General features: G+C 42.5%; 1 protein-coding gene across 2 annotated transcripts in view; it reads right to left on the reverse strand.

Annotated features, from left to right (window-relative positions):
• LOC146978369 (uncharacterized) overlaps nt 1-2,979 on the reverse strand; it is a 62,336-nt gene extending 59,357 nt beyond the window's left edge. Inside the window, exon 1 of one of the 2 annotated variants that reach the window (XR_015037084.1) lies at nt 2,956-2,979. The gene's annotated coding sequence lies outside the window, so the exon portion shown is untranslated. The remainder of the gene's footprint in view (nt 1-2,955) is intronic. The other variant, XM_085791083.1, reaches the window with a different exon arrangement.
• Nucleotides 2,980-6,000: the final 3,021 nt, after the last annotated feature.

Raw genomic sequence — 6,000 nt, forward strand, 5'->3', positions numbered from 1 at the left:
TTTTTCCACCAACCTAGGTTGACTGGCCGTGGAGGGGGGCTTGCGGTAGTTCATAGAAATGATTTTAGCTGTTCCCGACTCTCTCTAGGTCAATTTTCCACCTTTGAGAGCCTAGGGTTCATCTTAAAAAATAAATTACCTATTTTATGTGTTTCAATTTACCGACCTCCCAAATTTATCTCTGGTTTTATACAGGAATTCTCAGACTTTTTATCAGACATTATTTTAAAGCATGACAGAGTTCTTATTGTAGGCGATTTTAATATACGTACATGTGTGCTGTCCTACATCCTCATTTGCCTCTGAATTTATTAACCTTTTACAGTCTTTTAATTTAACTCAATCTGTGAAGCAGCCTAGTCATGTTAAAGGACACATACTTGATCTTGTGCTTTCTCATGGTTTCTCTGTGAACGATGTGAACATTGTTGATTTTGCAGTATCTGATCACAACTTGGTGTTTTTCACAGTTCCATCTCTCTGCCCTGATCCTAAACCCACCACTCTGGTTCGCTCACGTCCCCTAAATTCCAGCTGCACTCATCGCTTTTCGGAAGCCTTTACTGCTTCAAGCTCATTTTTAAATCTTGATCAACAAAATCTTACTGTTGAAGAACATCTCAGTGTTTTTAACAACTCCTGCCTTAACATTTTAGACTCCATAGCGCCTGTCAGACTCAAAAGGCCAAAACCCTCATTCATACCCTGGATGAGTGAGAACTTAAGGATTCTTAAAAGACAATCCAGAAAAGCAGAGAGGAAATGGAAGAAAGACAAGCTTGGGGCCTCCCTTGTCTCCCTGAAATATCTTATGGCTCAATATCAGCACTCAGTCAAAGTGGCAAGAAACAACTATTTTGCCAACCTTATTGCTGAGCAAAGAGGAAACCCCATAATTCTATTCAAAACTATGAACTCTGTTATTGCCCCCCCTCCCAACCAGCCAGATGACCCTTCTCCAGAGAGATGTGAAGAATTTTTAAACTACTTCAGTGACAAAATATCTACGATCCGGCAACAGTTCTGTACCGATGGCAGAAAGACTCCGGACGACTGCTGTCCAACCTCCACTCTCACACATTTCTCTGAAATCACTCTCTCAACCCTGGAGCATACTGTTGCACTTTCTAAATCCTCCACTTGCTCCTCTGACTGCATTCCTACCTGGTTTTTAAAATCAGTCTTTCAGACGGTTGGTCCGGATATTTTAGCTATTATTAATTTGTCTCTCACCTCAGGTATCTTCCCATTAAATTTTAAACATGCTATCGTTCACCCCCTTTTAAAGAAGCCATCCCTTGTCCTTCTGTGTTAAGTAATTTTCTATGCTCCCTTTCTTATCTAAGATTTTAGAAAAAACTGTTTTTACCCAACTAATTTCTTTTATGAACAATAATCAACTCTTTGAAAAATTTCAATCCGGCTTCCGCTCCCTACACAGTACCGAGACAGCTTTGGTCAAGGTTTCTAATGACCTACTGCTCACAAGTGATTCAGGCCAGTACTCGATTTTAATTCTCCTTGACCTCAGCTCAGCTTTCGATACGGTGGATCATGGTATCTTGATTAGCCGTGCTTGGGGACTCCTCCTCCCCTAGGGCTCCTCTTGTTTGCGGGGTCCCGCAGGGGTCCATTTTAGGACCCCTCCTATTTACAATCTACATCCTACCCCTTGGGAAAATTATTGAGAAGTATGATGTCAATTTTCATTGTTATGCTGATGATACCCAGCTGTATGTACCTTTAAAACCTGGCTGTTCTGATATGTCTCGCATAACGTCTTGTCTCGCTGACATCAAAGAATGGATGTCTAGCAACTTTTTGCAGTTGAATGACACAAAGTCAGAAGTGCTCATTGTCTCCCCTGCTGGCTCCAGCACGAGCACTGTATTTCTCTCTTCTAGTCTGGGTGCTCTGTCCAACAGCGTTCACAAAGAGGCCCGTAACCTGGGTGTCATCTTCAATTCCGAACTCTCATTTGATACTCAGGTTACAAAGGTGCTGCAGTCCTGTTTCTCACAGCTAAGACAGTTGACCAAAATCAAACCCTTCCTTTCCCATACTGATTTAGAAAAGGTCATCCACGCCTTCATTTTTTCCAGGCTAGATTATTGTAATACTCTGTATTCTGGTATTAGTAAACGCAACATTCAGAGACTACAGTCTATCCAAAATGCAGCTGCCAGGTTTTTAACAGGTACCAAAAGAAGCGACCATATCACACCAATCCTTGCTGTTCTTCACTGGTTACCTGTGAGTTTTAGAATTAATTTTAAGATTCTACTGCTTGTTTTTAAAGCCTTAAACGGTCTGGCTCCTGCCTATATTGTAGACATGCTGACCCCCTATGAGCCAGACCTGAGCCTGAGGTCCTCTGGTAGGGCCCTCTTACATGTTCCCAAAACTCGCTTGATCACCAGAGGGGACCGGGCTTTCGCTGCCCGGGCCCATCGGCTCTGGAATGCCCTGCCTGGGGATCTCAGGCAGGCAGACTCAGTGTCCTCTTTTAAATCACTTCTTAAAACTCACTTTTATAGTTTGGCCTTCTTAAACTGATTCTCTTTTACTATTGTTGTGACTCTTTTAGTTTTTATTTCTATTCCTGTATTTTAATGTTGTTTTATTGTTATGTTTTTTAATCTGCACCAATCGTTTTATTGTTAAGCACCTTGTAACTTTGTTTTGAAAGGTGCTCTACAAATAAAATTATTATTATTATTATTCTACTGGTTTACAGATTGAAAAGGATATTTTCTAGTTGAGGTGAATACACTGTTTGGGAAAGGAATGGGGGATAGACAGTGTAAGCCAAGTAGGCTGTCGATCTGTCAACAAGGGGCTAGAAGATAATGGCGTCAGCACAAAGCTTGGCCCTGTGTGCACATGCATGATGACTACACTGACCTAATGCTCACGACATGATTACAGATATCCAAGATGTGGCTGCACACTTACCACTTTAGGGAGCCTCTGCTGTCCTGTCAGTGTTCATATAAACAAGCTTAGACCCATCTTTTATACTTACAGTCGTGGGTGGAAGGGGTTGGGAGTTGGTAAAAGAGGGGGGCTGTGAACACGTGGTTTCTGGGAAAATGGTAAAAGTTAGTCTCTAATCTCTTTTTCTTTCTCTCTCACACACAGACACACACACACACACACACTGGAGACCAGGGAGACCGAGTGTGGTTGTAACATTTTTGGAATTTCTGACTGTATCTTGGAGCATTTTTTAGCCACTGCATTCAAAATGTGGCCAAACTAGTGACAAGTATCTGCTATTAAATGGTGTAGCTTTTATCTCTGCAACACAAACAGAAAATGCATGGTTAGTCTCAAACACAAGGAGTGAAATGTCACAATTCACCCCATATAGTCTGGGTTAGTTGTAACACACCCTGGGGTGAAGTGTGATAATTGGCAAGGTTTATTGAATATAGTAACGATGAATATTTGTACAAGTGTATAATCAATATAAAATAAATTCAGTTTGTTTTTTGTAGCCACATAATTCTTATTTTATATATATATAGCAAGGGTCTTGCAAGGCCCAGGTTGGGAAAAAAAATGAAGTTGCCCTTTAATGTTTGGGTGCAAAGTCACTGTTATCAAAATCAACATCTAATCTGTCCCTTCAAAGTAAAGTTTGTAATGTGTCTGTTTGGAGCAGCTGCTGACAGATGTGCAGCTGACGTCATGTCAATAGAAACCGAGGGGCACGTGCCCCCTCAGATTTGAGGGATAATTTTTTTATTTATTCATTTATTTTATTTATTTATTTTTTACTTACTTTACCTTACTTATTATTTTACCATATAGCTATGATCAGTGGTCATATTGACTGAAATGTTTTACAAATAATGTCATAGTCCGTCTCAAAAAGACATCATTGCCTTTTTCCAAAAATCACAACCCCCCTCCTTTTTGATGGATGTGGTTGATTCTGCCCTGACACACACACGTGCACCTTGCCTGCATCAGTCTGTGCTTGGGTCAGGGGAACTGTAGCCTACCTTCAATGGAAATGTGAGAGCAGTGTAACATTAAACTAGGGATTTCAAATGTTTAATCAAAGAGGAACTATAGTCCACTTGCTTTTCCCCGTCCCTGGCCATGTGCATTTGTTTACAATGAAGCCGCAAAAAATCGATATATGGCCACGTGCATCTGTTTACGAAGCCGGAGAAAAATCAATACATGGAGCGGTGAAATACGTTTTTTAAAGTGCATCCACCTTATTGTTCCACATTGTTAGCAAAGATAATGTTTCTGAAATTCATTTGACCAACTTTTCGGTCCCCAGCACTAGCGTTAGTGCCCAAAAGAAGTGATTTTTGAGGGCATCCCCCCAAAACATTGTGTTTTTCCTCTCTTTAACCGTCTCATTTCAGTTTTTGCCGGTTGGCAATCATCTGGTGCACCTGCTGTTTCTCTCCCGCTTGCTCACTCACTCACTCTCGATGCGCACTATGTTAGGAAATAAAAAGGAAAAAACACATATGCGCAAATTACAATCACCTACTGTATTGTAGTCTAACAATTCAATGACCACAGGCAGCTGATCACCAGCTTGTCGTGCCACATCTGTCATGTCTCTATGAATGAACACAACTACGGGCTTTTTTTTTTTGCTGTAACCAAGACCAGGTAGAGGCTAGACAGGCCAGATAGATAGAGTCCAGATAGGTAGGGCTGTGGGAACATAGGCACGCTCCCGTTTGGTGTTACCCGCTGATTTGCATATATAAATATATAGACCCCGAATATAAGACGACCCGTCTTTTTCAGACTTTTTGACGGAAAAAATATCGTCTTATATTCGGGTCAATACGGTATATTACAACTCACAAATGGTTAATACACAAGGCCTCATATCTTGGTGGAAACGGCATGGTGTGGGGACATCTCAAGTGCTTGAAACATGAAGACATGATTTACAGTAAATTGCCATTAGAGCTCCCTTTTGATTATTTATTAATCATACACACACAAAAGTCACAACTTAATCATCACTACAGTTATTAGAAAAAAGAGAAAAGGTAAGAAATTAAAGGGATATTCTGGCGTAAGTTTAACCCATGGTCCAACGCACCGTAACACCGAGTTCCCTCGAGAGATGAAGGGCCAGATCTACTAAAGGTTTGCGTGTATTAAAACGTGTGCAAACGTGATTGCACGCGCAAACACATGTGGAACCTGATCTACTAACCGGGCGCACTGAGGATTGTGTCTCTCAAATGGGCAAAATAGCACGTGCGATCCATTTAGCGTGTTTGCCATGATGAATATGTAAATATGGGCGTTTCTTCCCGGTCCCGGACTGAGAGACGTCACCGCTGCCTTCACCCGTCTTTGATCCCTCTGGTCAGTGGTCAGAGCGTTTACATCCGTGTGTTCCACCTGAGCTCTCTATTAATCCACTGGATCATGGGCGGCACACACACATTATAGGTGTGTGATTGTCACTGCAGCTGCTGCCTGTTCGTCATATGACGAGTTGGGCCCTGTAGCGATTTGTGTTTATTAATCTAAACAGAGCGCGAGAGAGATGAACACACATGCTGTCATTGTATGCATCGGATCAAATGTCATTCTGTCCCTTCGTCTGTCTAGCTCTCTGCCCACACTCTCCATGGTGGAAACGATTACCACGCGCAAAACCCTCATTTGAATACTGCGGTTTGCACGTGTTGTCATTTAGCGGGTTACTCTTAGTAGATCAGCTGTTTTGCGTGCACTAACCAAACACGCAATATTTTAGCGGGTGCAAACAATTTAGCGCCCGCTATCTGGGATCTTAGGTCCGGCCCGAAGTCTGCTAACCACTAGCTTCTCTATGTAGCAGGACGCAGTCTTTGGTCCTGTGACGTCACTCGGGAGGCGGCCCCAGTCAATTGCGGGGGGGGGGGGGGGGGGGGGGCCCCAAAAAGGGGGGGTGTAGAGTACCTGTCTTCCTCTTGCTTGCCGGAGGCCAGGCCACGTCATTTCCGGACGTCCGTCACT

The sequence above is a fragment of the Trachurus japonicus genome, chromosome 11 (genome assembly GCF_045865225.1).
Source record: "Trachurus japonicus isolate A0001 chromosome 11, Traja_1.0".
NCBI lineage: Eukaryota > Metazoa > Chordata > Actinopteri > Carangiformes > Carangidae > Trachurus > Trachurus japonicus.